The sequence below is a fragment of the Cololabis saira genome, chromosome 21 (genome assembly GCF_033807715.1).
Source record: "Cololabis saira isolate AMF1-May2022 chromosome 21, fColSai1.1, whole genome shotgun sequence".
Taxonomy (NCBI): Eukaryota; Metazoa; Chordata; class Actinopteri; order Beloniformes; family Belonidae; genus Cololabis; species Cololabis saira.
In genome coordinates this window covers 13,585,102-13,603,353 of record NC_084607.1, presented here as the reverse complement: position 1 = coordinate 13,603,353, position 18,252 = coordinate 13,585,102, and the positions used below count along the sequence as shown (strand labels likewise).

The 18,252-nt window shown below is 40.9% G+C and overlaps 1 protein-coding gene across 1 annotated transcript in view; it reads right to left on the bottom strand.

The window, feature by feature from the left end:
* Nucleotides 1–17,994, bottom strand: part of rhbdf1a (rhomboid 5 homolog 1a (Drosophila)) — a 29,213-nt gene extending 11,219 nt beyond the window's left edge. The window contains exon 1 of the mRNA XM_061712419.1: nucleotides 17,629–17,994. The gene's annotated coding sequence lies outside the window, so the exon portion shown is untranslated. The remainder of the gene's footprint in view (nucleotides 1–17,628) is intronic.
* Between the last annotated feature and the right edge of the window lie 258 nt (nucleotides 17,995–18,252).

Below are 18,252 nucleotides of genomic sequence, written 5' to 3'. Positions count from 1 at the left end.
GGATGGGAAAAGAAGGAAAGAAATGTCATTGTTATAACTGCTTTAAATTAATTAAAAGCCATGAAATAAAAATGAGAGGTTAAACATGTAAGTTTCTGCAGTACAGTATAACCGTTGTATTTTTTTTCTTGCTGCAAAACAATTTCACAAGAGGGTGCTAAGGTCCTTGATTTGGTTCAAACATGGGCGTTGACATGTTTCTGTTCCTTGGATAGTAAAGAAAAACCACAGAGAATAGTCTACGGATGAGTAAAACCTCTCCCCCCAAAAAACCACCACAGTATTGTTTGGGGGGAGGCATACACACTGGAGAGTGAGGACCGTAATCTCTTAACTCTCACCTAAAAGCTTTATTCCTCTGTGTGGTTGAAAGTACTTCTGCTTCGAGAGAACACACATCTATCAAGGACTAATGACTTTGTATGGATTCCCACGACGGGGCCTTGGGACGGCAGGAGGCGCGCAATAAACCCGAGCATCACGCCGTCCGCCTATAGCTGCAGCCTCGTTATCACAGCCCGACATTTCATCATCCCACCGACTAACCTCACTTCTCTGGGCATGTTTCCCGTCATTTTCTGCATTCCAATTATTCCCACGGAAAAATAAACTTTACAGTTCAGATTTGCTCCTATACAGAATCCATTAAAACTGTATGCAATTATTTACAATTGATTAAACCAACCCTTCTTTCACTCGGTACAAGGAGAAATGTTAAAAAAAAAAATAAGGTTTTTCTTTCTGCAAAAGAAAAGTGCAGGAATGTAAAAATTTGCAAAAGAGTGCGTCTTTTTTCAGACATGGAGCAATTATAAAACCAAATGAATTTGAAGAATCTCCTTCCTGCCCTGATGTTAATTCTTTCGCAGTTCGTCTTAAAGTTAAAATGCCTCAAGAGTATAGATTTCACTAACTCTGTCACATCTGGAAGTTTTAACAAGTCACAATATGTCCTCACTTCTCTTGTTGCAGCTCAAGCTCCTTGGGGGAAATGAGAAAAAAAAAAAAAAATTCAGTGGCATTTTGTGACCACATCTGTTTCACATTGGCATTTGAAGGCACCGCAGGGTTCTGTTTTAGCCCATGTGAGGCTGGGAAGTGCTGTCAGTGGCTCTCACCAGAGACGGAAGGAAAAAGCTCACACTGGGAGCAGCGTGGGTCATCAGCGGTGTGCCAGAGTGTGAAGAATTAAACATGATCTCGGTAACTGTGGGTCAAACACAACCTGCATATACTCTATATAATACGCAAAATTTGTTAAATTGTTACAATGCAAACTAATTTTCATTCATAATCTGTAAAGTATTTCTTGAATTTCACGTGACCTCCAGTGACATTGTTTGGACTGCGATACCAGCATTAGCAAAGCAAACTGGACTAGACAAAAAGCAGACTCCTACAGCTTGGAAGAGAACAGATAAGGAGGATGACAGCAAAGAGTCCCTCTTACTTAAATATTTCTTAACCTCTTCTTTGTCTGCATTATACACTACAAGCTTAACCACTCAAAGACTAAAGCTACTGCCTTCAAGGGGAATGCACATGTGATGCTGGTGTCTCAGTTTACGCTGGACTCACAGTTACAACAACAGTCCTTTTATATTTTACTAATGTTTAATTACTTCTGCCATTAATGCAAACAGCAGGAATCCTGATGTAGAGCAATTATGAAGCATCTCCTTGAGAGTTGATGATTCTGGTTCCAAAAACAGGATGGGACTGACATCCACTAGCAAGGGAAACTCCCAATTAACCTCTGGTTGCTACGACGGAGTATTAGGGCCAAACTAAGACAAAAGAAAATGGAAATTACGAGAATAAAGTCATAATATAATGAGAATAAAGTCGTAAAATTACGAGAATAAAGTCGTAATGTTGCGAGAATAAAGTCGTAATAGAATAAAGTCGTAATATTATGAGAGTAAAGTCGTAATATTATGAGAATAAAGTCGTAACATTACAAGAATAAAGTCGTAAAATTACGAGAATAAAGTCGTAACATTACGAGAATAAAGTCGTAATATTATGAGAATAAAGTCGTAATATTACGAGAATAAAGTCGTAAAATTACGAGAATAAAGTCGTAATGTTGCGAGAATAAAGTCGTAATAGAATAAAGTCGTAATATTATGAGAGTAAAGTCGTAATATTACGAGAATAAAGTCGTAAAATTACGAGAATAAAGTCGTAACATTACAAGAATAAAGTCGTAAAATTACGAGAATAAAGTCGTAACATTACGAGAATAAAGTCGTAATATTATGAGAATATAATTTATGAGAACTCTAACAGGAAGAGCTTCTTCTCCCTGTGTTAAAATGAGGACTATTGAGCATCTTGTGAAGTTATATTTATATATTTATAATATATTACGACTTTATTCTCGTAATATTATGACTTTATTCTCGTAATATTATGACTTTATTCTCGTAATTTTACGACTTTATTCTCGTAATATTATGACTTTATTCTCGTAATTTTACGACTTTATTCTCATTACATTATGACTTTATTCTCGTAATTTCCTTTTTTTGTTTTTTTGTTTGGCCCTAATACTCCGTCGTAGGTTGCTGCAGATGATGTGCTGATAAAAGTATAAATGTATAAAAGAGGTTGGGTGGAAATAAACTAAACTGATTCTTATTGTCTTAGCAGAGCTTCACCCCCCATGCTTTAGGGGATTTTTCTCCCCTTTTCCTGTTTACAGCTCCCTCACATCTCATCCCTGTTTGCATCAGGTCTTCTTGATTACTAGTTACCAGCTCAAATTGCTAGTCAAATTAAAGCAGCAACACGCAAACCTAAAATTTGCAATCAAGTGGCTGAAGGGGAGAGGATAGTTTACTCGTCCGTGTCTCACAGAACAACCATAACTGTCTCGTAATCATGACAAATACACATTGACAATGCCAGCAGGCAATGGGACTTGATATTTAATATTTATACACCCACTGAGCCATTGTTATGCTTTCCAATAGTCTGCTGAGCAGTACTTTAAAGACTATTTGGTCAGAGCCCAAAGTAAACCTCTTACAGTCCACGGGCAGCAAAGCCAAGCGTCTTGGAAGTCCTGCAACGTATTTCTCTCATGTCCCCTTCCAAAGACAGCATGGCAGCAGAACTGGCACTGGCCTGTTGCACGTGTCTGAGGAGGAGTTGAGCTGGAATAGCTGGAATAGTCACAGCTCAAAGAAGTCAGCTATGACCGTGGTATCCACATGCATTTCTTTCCCGACTGCCAAAATGACATATTACAGCACGGAGAGGACTGAAGTCAAGGCTGGTCCTTGTCTGAAAAAACTGAGATTGTAGGTAGGAAGTCCTTCAGAAGCAGATATCCTTGGGGAAAGAACCGCTTAACTCGGGCTCTGGCAAATACCCAGACTGTAATATTAGGTCGTCTTTGAAAGTGCTTGCTATATAGATTTATGTTTGAGAGAAAAAGAAAAAAAAGCTTAGTCATACAAGAGTATGCTATGCAAACTATTCAACTTCCCCATTCCTTTACATACACATCATGACGTCTTATCATTTTCTCAAGGATGTTGTGCATTTTATTTTTATCCTTTTTTCTGGTTGAAGTGGTTTATAGCAACAATTTGAAGTGTGTAATCGTTTCCCACAATGTTTACATTCCCGTCCCTGATTCTTTTAACCGCCATGATTAAATCTATTTTCACAAAAGGATTTGTTTTGACTTCCAGATTGACATCTAGAGGGGGCCCTGTAAGATAGGACTTCCTGCTCTGTGGAAGAACCTCACACATCCTGCACAATCAGACCACCGAAAACTCTGCACGGACTGTTTTTCATTCCCAGGCTGACGCTGTGTCTCCAGGACGCATTAGCCGGCAGAGAACAGACAGGCGGACAAAACTCACGGGGCAAGCTGACATCTGCAGGTGCTGGAATGTCCATTACGCTATAATGACCGAGGATGACAGGCGCAGCCATTATTATGTCTCCGTTTTGGGGAGGCGCAATCCTATGAAATTACATTCTGCATACAAAAGTCTAGCCCAGTGAGGTTTTCCATGCCATTTCACGCAATCACTCTAGCTGTCACATGTGGAGCTTCAAGCCAAATAGAAGGCAAACTCTGTGGATGGAGCACTAAGTACCACCTCGACTAGAGCTGGAGAGGAAAAAATTTAGCTACTGCTTTACTTTCAGCTTAGTCATTGCATGCAGTGTCGTCAGTTTTCTTCCCTTTGCTCCCATGCTTCATGCAGTGTAGAAGCTCGTAAGAAAAGCCTTGCCCTCTTGTTTATTTCTCCATCATAAATAAAAGAGTAATCTGGCTGTGGCTGCTTTTACACTGGCTCCATCATTTTTGGTTCAGTTGCCCAAGGACATTTCACTGTACCATATCACCCAGGTAGAAGGATAATTAAAGGCATTTCTGAGAAAGTCTTGTAAAGTATTTCTACATTCCTGAAATCGCCTGTGTGCAAGGCCTTTGTTTTTTTTTTCTTTTTTAAATAGCGCGTGCCATACCTACATTCCACAAAATCTCAGGATGAAACAAAAACAATTTAAAATAGCAGGGCCGCTGGGAACCACATGTAGTCCAACTATTATGGACCGGAGCTGGTTGGTTTCCAGCTCTGCGTGTGTGTGCTCCACTGCTACGCGTTAGTCCACAGGAGGCCCTGATGGTGGTAGGAAGAGCTGCATCACTGAGGCTGATCAAGCCAGTGGTGAGTGGCTAAATGTGGCCCCTGCGAGCTGGAGGAGGAAGATGTTGAGCCAATGTGGCCAGTGGAAAGAAGAAAGCCTGTCTAGAGCACACAGGCAGGATGGATGACCTTGTTAATCCGAGTAGTGAGAAGTCAGGTGACCTCACCCTTATGAGCTGCAGCGCTCCCTGGCTTCAGGCTTTTATTCCTCCTTTCATTCCCTCTCTCCCCCAATGTTTCTGTCATTTCTTTCACCGCTAAAAGACAGACTTTCCAATTAGTATTTCTATTTTTTTCCTTCCTTTTATTAAACAGATTAGCTAATTTTTAGCAGTTGACAAAATATTCAATTCAATTTTATTTATGTAGCGTCTATTACAACGCAAGCTGTCTCTAGGTGCTTTCCAGAGACCCAGAACATGACCCCCGAGCAATTATTACATAATATATGGCAGGTAAAAACTCCCCTATAAACCTTAAACCAAACAGTGGCAAAATATGCAGGTTAGAGATTAAGAGATTAGGTGAACAAATACATGGCAAAAACAGGTAACCATAGGTTTTCCACATACTCCAACAGTTAGTCATTCTCCATAAAAGCTCCTACTGTTCACTGTTTCTAACGTTGTTCTCGGAGGCTTTACAATGGAAACAATAGAAGGAAACTGGAGTACCGACATTTTTGTTTTACAAGTAGAGCTAGAAAATTATACAATACAAAACACTAACATGTGATTGTTTTTTTTTAATGAAATGTCATAGATCAGATAAATCTACAACTGCTGAATCTGTCACAAAACACAAGTAGCCTGTAGTTCCTTTTAAATGAAATGATGAGGAGAGGTGCTTGACTGTAAATGTATTCAAATGAATGAGGCAGTTTCTGCAGGCAACTGAGGCCTTGATTTTTTTATTTTTGATCTTTATATGGCACATTGGGGGGGGGGAGTGAATTAAGAAGCTGAAAAAACTACAAAGATGCTTTTACTTCATTCAGGGGAGGATGGAAACAGAACGGCGACAGGCACTAAAAATAATCATGTTATGATGCAGAGCCCACATTAATGCCAGGAGACTGGTTGTGGATGTCATATTGCCACTATCATATAGCTTCTTTGCGAGCTGCTGCAGAAACCAAGAGGAGTGTTTCTCTACTCTTACACGTGAAAAACAAGCTGAGCTATAGTTCCAGCTTAAAATCACCATCTCCTTCTATAATGGGCAGAGTGAGAGAAAAAAAAACACTTCAAAATGCAGTCACAAGCTACAAAGTGAAATGTGACTGAGGACCAGTAAAAGCTGAAGTCATCGGAATCGACCCTAGTGACATGTGACAGTCTGTCACACCAAACCAGCTCCTACGACATAAAAAAGAAAAAAAAATATAGACAGAGACAGCAGAAATATCTGTCGCAGCTGACCCAGAGATCAAGTGTCACAGCTAGCCGCGGGGCGTGCATGGTGGGCAGGCGAGGCTGCTGCGTCTGGCAAGGTAGATGGTGCTCTAAGAAGGCTGGCCCAGCCAGGAAGGGTGGAACACCCTCATACCTTTTCCCACCTTATTTTTTAGTACAAGCTTTAACAATCTGGCTCGCCTGTCTTGACAAAAAAAACAAAAAAACGTACAAAAAAAACTGCGATATAACAGTTACAGTGATTTCAGCATTAGATCTTAGATTTGTACTCTTTCCAACACTAGGCTGCCTTTCAGTCATAACAATGTTTTACTGAGAGCCAGAGATATGAATAGCTTCTAAAAGCATAAATGCCCTCTTAACAGCAGCAGCTTGCATACATGTGATCTATTTATAGACTTCTGTTGCAAATTTACATTTGGATGAAACTGAAGCCATCATGGAGGGAGCGAGAGAGAAGGGGGGGGAAGCAAAAAAGAAAGAAAAATCTCTCATGTCCCATATCTCTGTGTGGTAGGCTGTTCCCCTTTTGACAAAAATAAGACTGCGCTTCTCAAAACCTGCGCAAATCAAGACAGTTTCAGAGAACTGGACGTGGCCACCAACCTCTGTGAAAGTAATGAACGCCATCTGTGTTTGCCATCGTGCTGTGTGGACCTTCTTCCTTTCCTCTACAAAGCCGTTAATATTGCCAGCCAGGTAGTGGAGCCAGAAATCTTATTATTTTATCAGCAACAAGAAACAGCCTCCATAAGTGAAGTAATATCCTTCACAGGAAATCAATACGAGGGAGTGGCGGCGCATGTTCCACTACGCAGAAACTGAGAAAGCACAAGGACTTTAATTTCAGTGTTTACTAGCAATGTCATACAACTGAACGTTAGCTCTCCATACGTTTAAGTCTTCTTCATTTTTTCATTGAAGGAGAAACATTAAGAGACGCGTGTCTAAATCAGCACGTGAATTATTGAATCATTCTGCACAGGTAAATTATTTACAGCTCACATCTTACTGGGGTTTCCGTGCATACAAGGCTGCACATTTAACTAGCACATTTCTGTTCTCACTACTGCTGTTAAAGCCTGTTTCATCTCCCTAAAGGAGATAGCAAAAAGGGTTTTAGTGGAAAAATAAGGCTCACTTAGTGAATCTGTATGATGTCTCAGAGTGGAGCTGAGTTTGTGTGTCTAATCTTCAGGAAGCAGCTGACGGCAAAGACAATCCCACCATGGGCTAAATATACAGTACGACGCAGGCGAAGGCTCATACTGTTTTGAACAACAACAAAATAATTGTGTTTTGTTGTGTGTGGTCACTTCAGTTCGATGTAACACTGCCCAGTTGAGCGAGTGAGTTCATAGTAAAACAGCCTTCACGGCTTCGCGATTAAGCAGTTAGTTTTAGGCTTGGCTGCAGCTGCCAAAACCTGAAACCCATTTGTTTTCCATAAAAGCTTATCATCAACTCAGTGAATCTTCAGCTGTAGCCCACAAGAGTGGAAAATCACTGCAGCCAATGAGGCCTACTGCACAACTTCACCCTATGGCACAAGGACTATGTGCCATTATGAAGAAATTATATGTTGAGACTGAAGCGGTTCATGATATTCGCTAAAAATATGATACTTTAATATTATTATATTTACCAGATTATACATAAATCTCTTCAAAAGTTTGAATACCGATTATATTTAGTAAAACAGACATGAGGTAATGTCATCTTATTATAAGTAATTAAATGCTACTTGCATTCAAAATGTTTTTCAAATCAGTTTTACAATTTTACAGACAGCAGCAGTCACATAAATTTTAAAAAGCCACCCAAACCATTTAATATGCGCTTGCCAACATATTAAATTTCCCAATTGGACAAGAGTTGTCAAACCAGATTAAAGTCAACAACTATACGAGTGCCAAAGATCTCTATTTGAACATCCTACTATGATCATGAGAGCAACATCATCAGCATCCGACTTCCCAACAAGATTTTATTTCCCTTTTCACCTCAAAACCAGGGTTCAGCCATTGAAAGCTTAAAAAGAGGCCATTGTTTTAGACAACAAAAAGGAATAAACCATGCAATTATTGCGAATCACTGTACCCTCAAATATATCTTGAGGCTTCATACAAGCATCTTATTGTCCACAGGAGGTTTGACATTCTCTTATTAAATGAGTAAGAGGAGAATCTCTGAAAGACCATGCCCTGACAACATGTGATCCCCATCTAAATAGTTTCCAGCATGATATCAGCCTGAATCATGGCTACAATAGGCTTCATTGTATGGCCTGATGTGGACTAGGCTGAACAAGGGTCATTGTGCAGTCTGATCATAGTCAAAAAAAGCAAGAGCAGGCTCAAGTTTTCATTCCTCCATCAATGGAAATGGCGAACTAAGCAAATTCCCAGTGGAGAAAAATACTCTGGGTGAGGCACAAGACAAGCTAACTCAATCACGGTTTCAGAGGCATCATAAGAGGGTGTACGGTGCTGAAAAAGACTGCAACACGTAAAAAACAGCAGAACAAAAATGGTTTCCACTTTCTCAACTGTTATCTAATCCAATCGACAGGACTAAAAATATTTTAAAAAAATGGACAGTCACCAGCTCAGTGGTGACACCCATTGTAGGAGACCACCAGCATGAAGGGGGTCACGTTACTCTGCTTGTTTAACTGGACTGGAGGGAAGGAAAAGCCGAGCAGAGGAGGGGGTGATGTGTGAATGAAGGCAGGAAACATGCTGCAGACCGGGTGCATTCTCTGTGTCCGGTCCACACGACTGCGGAAACAACATCGTTTGCTCACATGCACAGGAACACATCCACACCGCGAGTATAAACACACACATCCCATCTCTGGCTATGATAAGGCTACGTCACTGTACACCAACAATAATAATAGGTAAAACCCTCCCCTTCAGAGGATGACTAGAGACTTCAGTGTAAAGGAACATCGAACTTAAGAGGGATGAATAAGCGTGGCCTGCAGTGGTGAGAAAGCCATGTCACTAGAAGTTAGACATTAATACAGATGTACACACATACACAGGGTAGAGGAAAACCTATGGATCTAATGCATTTTAAATATAAAATGTAAATGTAAGCCTCCGTACGTTACGATTGGGACAGGACGCTTATCATTTAATGAAATATGACAATATAAATGTAAATATTTGAATAACCTATTCTCCTCTGCATTTTATTTGGTGCTCCTATAGTTTGATCATTTTCATGGTGAAGTTTAATTAAGATTTTTACTCTGTATTTTACCATTTCAGGTTTTTCAATACACCTGCTAAAATAACTTAAAACCTTCAGATGGATGCAACTTTTACATGTTATTTCATCAAATGCCTCCTTAACGTAATTTGTAATTTGTAATAGCCTAAAAAACTAATTATCGATTGCCAACATTGATTATCATCGTCACTGCTGGCTGTGCATATCTGCACACGCAGATACTGTACATGTGGGCGGTGCAAATGTGTCTATAAGAATACAGATGTGTTTATGAACAGGGTCAGTTACAAAGCATATAAAACACATTTGTCACTCATGCCGGCTGTCCGTTACAGACAATAGCTGGAACTTGGTTGACTGCAGGTAGAGGGATTATATATAATATTTTGTAGAGATATTAGCAGCACAGACCGATTTAATCTTCAGGTCCCTCTCTGGATTAGCGGAGGAGAAAACCCATTCAATTTACACACACAACAGCAAGGTAATTTAAAAAAGTTCTAAGATTTGAATCTCTTCCATCTGTTGCACAGGCAAACATGAGGATGAAAGAAAGGCGAGAGAGGTGTCGAGCTATCATGACAAAGAGACTTATAAAGTTTTTCTGGTTGGGTTGGTGATTGGACCAACAGACACAATCAAGTACATACTTACAGTTTCAGCAAGCATGTCCGGCTGCTGTATGCGGTCAGACCACACAAACCAGTCGCATGTACATCCACCACAACATGCCCAAAACTGAAATTATTAGGTGGAAAATGAACTGAATTACCAGATAGAGTGTGTTTCTGGTGTAGTTCCCGACATTTTCAGACCACAGGAGACATATCTGGGTCTGACATGGAAGTGTGTGTGGAAATTTGATTTAAAAAAATAAATAGATCAATACAAAACACTGACAATCCTCCAATGGTAACAGTGGTACAGTACATGAGTGCTTGAACAGTTCTCACAGCTTACATATTTGTCAGTTAAACAACTACACCGACAAAATTTGCATTACTTCAATTGGCACTTTAATACCTATTAATAGATCTTATCAGGGCATATTAAAGTTAACCACTCCTTTTATACAAATAGTTCAGTCTTTTTTCTGCCAATGTGCCATCAACATAAAGATGATGTAACAACAAACAATATAGGCCCCTTTACTTGAAGCATACATATTATTTTAAGCTGTATTTATTATATAACCTTTAGAATAAATAATATACTTTTTAGTTTGGAAATATGTTGAAGACACATTTTTTTACCATTGCAGATACTCAGATTTGTTTAAAAATTTCGTTTCATAGCAAACTATGTTAACATATCAATGCTGAAATGTGCATACATGTTCTTTTCACCAGGTTCAAAAACCTGTGTGCATGTACAGTGCTCATTTAAAAATCACAATCATTTCACATATGTGCAGAGGTCTGATTTCTACTTCAATGTTCAGCGTGAATGGATGCAACCAAGGGATATGTATACAACCATCAGAGAAACGAAGCATGTGACGTGTGGCAGAATGACAATCATGACCCGTATCAACAAAACACATCCAAAATGGTGCACAGTGGAGAAGGAACGCCATTGAAGGACTGCTGATCGTTCTGCACTGAAAACGTGTTCTCCCAAGACTCGATTAACTATTCTGCTCCCATCTTATTTGTTTTGAATATTGGCTCTTAGATTGTCCTGTACGCTGAATCACATAAAGCCCATTCACATCCTTGCTGTGGTTGGTTCAGTACGTTCTGTAGCAGTGGAAATGGGAGGTTTACCAGCCACATTTCCTAAGAAATAATTTTTACGAAGTGAATGGGTACAACTAAAGGAAAATAAATAATCAAAATGATTAAATACTAACCTATGCATCACTACTCCACAAATTAATAGATGCTATAACAAAAATAAAAGCAAAAAAAAAGCCCAATTTTACAAAATTTGAATCTGGGATACTTGGAAAAGGATGTATTTTGTATTTGTTCAGATCATTTCTACAATACCAAACAGAACAAACACTTGTGAATAAAATCATTAAAAAAAACAGAACTGATTGACTGTATAAGTGTAAAGTACAAAGGGGCTTGGGTAAATTTAAAAAAGAAAGAGGTATTAAAATCAAGACATCAAAAAAGCTCATTGGATCATAGTGGGATGATGACCTTGGTGCTGTGGTGCAGAGGTCCAGCTACTGGATCAGTTTTACACATTTACATGTGGATGAACCAGGAGAGAGAAATGGATGCACACACAACTTACCATATTTAGTGTTTTCTTAAACAACCTCTTTGAAACATAAAGTTGTGCGTGTATCAACTGTCATCTGGTTCTAATAAATCAAAATGCTCTCTAAATCATCATTTCCTCTCTTAAATTACATTAGCAGCAACTTCCAACACTGCGACCTTTACAAATATTTATAGCACCCACACATAAATAAGAGTATTCATAAAGACTAGTGTATTAAAGTGATTAAAATGGTTGTAATTAATCTTATGACTAGCTATTGATGATTAAGAGTAAAATTAACTGTAAATATATTTTAACTACTCTGTTTCACCCAGGGCAACATCATTTTAACATTGTGTTTTTTTGTTGTGGAAAGCAAAACAACAAAAGCCCTACGGGCTTTAAATGCCTACATGAGTGTAAATATGTGTATAGGTTGAGGACGAAGGCTGACGAAGGAGGAAGGAAGAAGACTGAAGCTATACATCAGGGACAACACATCTGTGGAAAACTCTTAACAAAAGCACAGGAAAACGGGGAAGACTGGGGCAGATCCTCTGGGGATGGTCACAAGAGCAGTGAGAGGAAGGTCTTCTCTCTGCTGATGTCATGGGAGAAAAGACACAGGCTCTTTGTCTGAGGAACCAACATCAACTTTTCCCCACCAAGTCACACTGCACACATGCAAGAACGTTTCCACACTCTTTTTAGTGTGACAAATGCTGTGATTAATTTATTAGGAAATATGCTTGCCCTGATGTACAGACAGAATGTCTGTTTAAAAAAAAAAAAAAAAAAAAAAAGAACTGAAACAAAAGCTCATGTTGTATGGCGGTTTGTTTGTGGTAAAGTCTTTTTTCCTTTTAGGTCACTTTCTGAATGAGGGTGTTACACCACGTACCGAGTTTCCAAAGTGATGCCCTCACTAAAACTGGGTGTGATCATCTGGGCACCATAAATGAGGGGTTTTACATCATTTTCCCTGGCACATGGCATTACAAGTTCTGTCGGCTGGCAAGTTGAAGTTGGAAATGATGCAATAAAGAAGTAGAAAGTAGACACAGACAGAGCAAGATCTGGTTCTTTCAAACATGTAAACAGTGTCTGGCTCGATGCCACATTGCTTTCCCTGCCTGGAAATGCATATAAAACCAGCACATTTGGACATTTAGAGGATTTTCCATCATGCAAAATATTCAGTTTCAGTCTAAAACAAAAAAAAAAAAAAACTATTAATTCTAAACCTAGACCCAGCTCTTTTGTAAAAAGCACAGTAAGAGACAAGTCAGAGGAGTTGAAAACACACCCTCATTTCTGGGAAAGCGGTTGGAGTGAGTTTGGTGCGTGGTATGCGATGTAGGTGGGAAGACTGAAACTGTCCAGATATAACTGCACGCGTGCACTTCCATTCAGAGTTCAGTCAACTTAAGTTGAGGCATTCAGCACACAATGAGGATTGGAGCCTCTGGATACGACGACTGGCTGTGCCAAAGATAGAGGGGTGGGAGTGGAGAGGAGAGGGCTAGGGGGAAGGCTATCCTATTTAAAACAGCACTCTCATTGCTGCTGTATCAGGGCTGGGAGATTGAGTGTTCGATGACTGGCCCTCTGCACGGACAATGAGTTGAAGGAAAATAAATACACACTATACAATGCTGCCATTGCAACATTGGTGAAGAGAAACGATCAAGAAACCAAAACCCATTCCAAACGTGCTTCATCTGAAACTTTGGTTTAACAAGATTATTTATTTATTACAACATTTGGATGGTAATTTCTTTCAAATGCGGGGGCGGGCTGTGGCCTAGAGGAGTAATTAGAGGGTCTCTGGTTTGTTTTCCTGACTGGAAGGGAAACCGTGGGCTGGGGCAATGAAAGACCAGGGCTGTCCCATTCCAATATTCTTGGCTGACGCGCCGTTGAGCAAGGCAGCCAACCCCCCCCCGTTACAAATTTCTCACTTGGCACTGCAGCAACCCACTTCTCCAGGTGTGTATTCACTGCTTCCAGAGAGTGCACATTATTGCTCGTTGCTTCAAGTGTTGTGTACACAACTGACAGCAGAAATAAATGGAGAGATCAGATTTGGTAAATAAAGAAGTCTTCTTTCATAAATAAATACAATCTGTTAAAACTAATGCAAAAGGTTGTTACCTATAAGCAGTGCTCTTAATACCCAGCTAGAGAGCAGAACTTTATTGATAACACCAATCGATATCCACAGAAAGACTAAGCTCTTTTCTGATGAGGAGACAAGTTCATACCAACTTAAACCTGTTGGTACTTTGAAGCTGTCCGGACATTTTGCAGGTAGAACTTTGCACTTACATGCATATTTCTTTCTCTGTCTCTCAGGTAAAAGTGAATACTGCTTGGTTATCTGCAGACAGTCTTTCTGTGAGCTCTTCACACTCAAAAAGGAAGATCAAAGGTCAAGATGTGATCGCTGTGTGTGCACTGCATAAGAACTAGCTTTCTGGTAAACTACACACAGATGTGAGAATGAGCAATGCCCCGAGGTTAAAAAGTCTCAGACACCATGCCAATGAGACGACAACAACCTATGGAGATCTAAAACACCCAGCACTAGAAACCCCTAATTGGATCATTTTTATCTCTACTACATTCCTTGAAATATATTTTCACAGTGAACAATTCATAGTAATAGTAAATAGTAGGTTTTTTTTGGGGGGGGCCGTGGCAGCATCAAACATTTCTGTGAATGCCAGTTTGTGTATGACTGTCCAGCTCATGACAGATGAGGTGCTGACTGAGACAAAGGCAGACTGGCACGCTGGCAGATGGAGGCCTTGGAAGCTTAGAGGTAAACCTGAAATAGCCCTGCTGCTGCATTACATCACAACTGACTTCATGGTCATTGCTCCAGCTGCATCATGTAACCACAATAGGTGTCATAAGGTACCGGTAGGTACAAGGGGATACCACAGCCAAGCCAACAGGAGGACACTTGGACCTTGTGCAATACTCTGGGTGATGCATTTCCAGGTAACCTAGCTGCCATGGGACGATGATTTGTACAAGCAGCAAACACCTTCCTGTGCGTTACATTAATGCATCGCAACCCATGTTGGACTGTTTTGTTTACTAAAACTCACTGCAGACATAAAGGGACACAGCACAATTTTTTTTTTTTTCACAAAAACAACACATATACTTGAAATGCCAGAAGCATCATTTTTCCTTTTTCACAACTTAGCCAAACGTGTAAGAGCTTAGCGAGTACCATTGGGGACCAGGTAACACACTGCCTGCGGGCCATCAAACACACCTGGCATGCATTTAAAGTTACGCCTGTTTAAGCTCAAGTGTGAGATCAGTTATAAGCAAGAATGCATTCGTATTGTTCTTTAAGGTGAAGAACAAGTTGGTTGAGTTGTTTGACTTCACCACTTACTGCTGCCATTCCCCACATTCACTAAAACACCCAGAAGACAAATTTAAACCGTTTCTGTTTCCACACCACGCAGACACAGATGGCAGATACAGGACGCTCTTATTGAAATGCATTATTCTCCCCTGCAATAGTAGACTGATTAAACATTTACATTACAAACAGTCTTCTGTCTGAGCAAAGAATAAATAAATCCCAAAGCGTATGAAACATGAATGTAGTTTTATGATAGAATCATAGAAACTATTCTCTGTAAAACTGTTTTAATCAAGCCTCAATGTATGTGAAAGGGAATTAAGTGGCAAAGTGAAAATGAACAGAAACTGATGTGTTGCAAAGAACCTGAATGTGTGAAAAACACATACACACACACACATGCCATATACTACTCAAAAATGTATTAATTTCAATAATAATGATCCAAGCATTCTTGAAATGGATGCTCTTGCACCTGGGGCAAAAATAAATGAGGATTTCAAACTGCATGCACAAAAAAAAGAGGATCCTCACGTCAGCTTGTCCTCAACTCGTGATGCAGATGTGTTAGTGGGTTACACAGCCTAAGTTTATTTAGAGAGGCATGTGCTCTCCACACATGGAACTATTCAGCTCAGTGACGCTCATTTCACATGAACTCCCATAAAGCTCTGGCCGGACAAGCTGAAGAAAATGACCGACAATCACAAAGGGTACGCCCAATTATGGGAAGAGGCAGGTTTCGGAAGGTTTCTTCCAGGAAACCTAGGGCTGCTTTGAAAACGGCATCATCTGATCAAAGACGGAAACTAAAACTACAAACGGTGCTTATTACGAGCTAAGTAAGCATGCTGAGCTTGTAGATATCGTCTTGAAGTGATCATTTGCGGAAGAAAAAAAACCACTGAGGTGCTTTAGCTCAGTGCAAGATATTCTGGTATTCTGGAAAATATTTATTGATGAATGGCAACGGATGAAGGTAAAATCCTGCTTTGTAGTTTATCTGAAGGCAACAATATGAAGGCTCTAATGCTCTTGGCCAGACTGACAGACAGACAGATACTGCACCATGACTCATGCAGGCATGACTGTAGTGTGGCCCCCTCAACAGACCTCTGAACAACTCATTAATGACAGAAAACACATAAGAACTCGTCAACAAAGGCCCACCTGGGTGATATACAGTACCTGCTTCAGTATAACAACCCCCCACTCCTTCCAAATATCGTATACTCAAATGAACATCCAAACATACACACACTTTGGGAATATTCTCCCCAGGGTCCAGTTGGAACAAATAAAGAGGATGAGCATGACTGCCACTATCACACATCAGGGGGCTTGCTTTATTGGTGTGATTACATCACCCCCAGCTATGATCCCCACTCGCTTCATGTGATAATGTTTCAGGAACACTGGGCACACAAATCAGGCCATGTGCTCCTATGTCCTGTCTGCCAAAATAACTCAGCAGTTTCTAATACAGTACGTCTACGGTTTCACTTGAGTCTCCCCAGGTATTGTAGGACAGCGGTGCGTGTAGCCTGTCAACAAGATTGCAGTTTGTTAATATGTACGCCGCTTGTGCTGCCAACCTGAAGCAGTGGACTTCTGCCGTGTCATATTCAGACAATTAGGTGGACTATGCATGTGTACGGCTTCTACAACCTAAGACGAGTCACACCGAGTCAGTGCGTGACAGAAAGCTACACTTCTAGACAAGGATCTAAAGATAAAATGATGTAAGTAAAAATGAGATGAGACATTAACTTCTCCTTTTTGTGCAAACATATCTCATGTACATGACATTTAGTCATCAATGATGTCGATAGTGGTTGATTATACTGCATGCACAGCATTCAAGATTGCTTTAAACAATAAGTAAGGCTGAAGCTGCTGATGGTCAGGAGGAAGGAGAGTGGGAGGAGCAGGAAGAAAAATGAGTGAAGTCATGAAGGGACTTTATGTGACTTCATGCATCATGAAAAATCTCACAATCTTACACTATTTTATAATTCAATAAATACCCATTTACACTCTGTACTTTCTTTCAAAAGATCACAGCGAATTCAAGGTTCCTCCAAACAGCCAGAAAAATCATTTTCTTATTAAAACCATCAGGCCTTTTTGCTCATGTTGGCTCTAAGGAGAGAAACGTGTCCTTTTTATTTTTCAAAATTTGAGTTGAAAATAAAAGTCATTTTAAAACTTTACACCACCCAATTAATTCCATTGGGACATCTATTGGACGTGCTGTTTATCATACTTTTTTAAAGAGCAGACTGGGCCTTCACATAGACCCACTTACAGCATGAGCACTTTAAATTTCCCACTTCAACACTAACAACTCCACCACCCGGCGCCGTGTACAGTACTATTACGCCTCGTTTATTGCGTGACGCCTCAATGTAAAGTATTCCCACGCTGATCAGATAACTGATCAGTAATTCAGTGGACTTGAACGTGCTCGTTTCCTCGTCTGTCACGACGCGTGCGGGGCTCTTCCTCCTGCTGCCTTCCGTATGGGCGACCAGGGGACAGTCACGGTTGATTTATGGTTCCGCGTTACACCGACGCAGAGCCTACGGCGTAAGGTACGCGGCGACGCGCACCGTACGGCGTGGGCTCTGCGTCGATTTAACGCGGAACCATAATTTAGGCTTCACGCTAGAAAAATGGCACAACTTACCCTTATAACAAGCAGCCCACTGGATTCCCCGGCAGTAAAAAGCAATGATCAGAGATGGGTGTCTTCCTTTCTCTTTTCCACGGACAGCAGGTAACAGATTTGTCACATCATCCTGATTGCAGCGCAGCACTGAAACGCGCGTCTCTTTCCAAGCCAGCAGATGTTTTTCCACCAGCCGATCCCAGTGCCGCGGTGCGTCGCTCGGGTCGCTCCCGATCACAGCGGCATGTGGGTGGGTGACAGGGTGAGGATGGAGGAGGAGAAATGGGGCTGTTGTCCGGTCGGAGAGGGCAGAGCATTCCCACGCTGCTCCATGAAGCGACCGGGGCTGAGTTCCTCTGTGCCGGCTGGAGCCTGAGTCAGTTCTTGCGGAGGGAGCAGCCCCGCCCTGGAGCGAAGACGAGCCGGCAACATCTCCGGCCAATCAATGCGCGCACAGGGAGGCGCTGCTGCTCCCGGTGCAGGTTATGGTTCTGCGTTAAATCGACGCAGAAGGTACGCGGCGTAGGGTACGCGGCGACACGCTGCGTACGGTGCGTAGGCTCTGCGTTGGTGTAACGCGGAACCATAAATCAGCCTTAAAGCATATCCCGAGGTAATGTGGGTCCTGGCAGGGAACGAGCC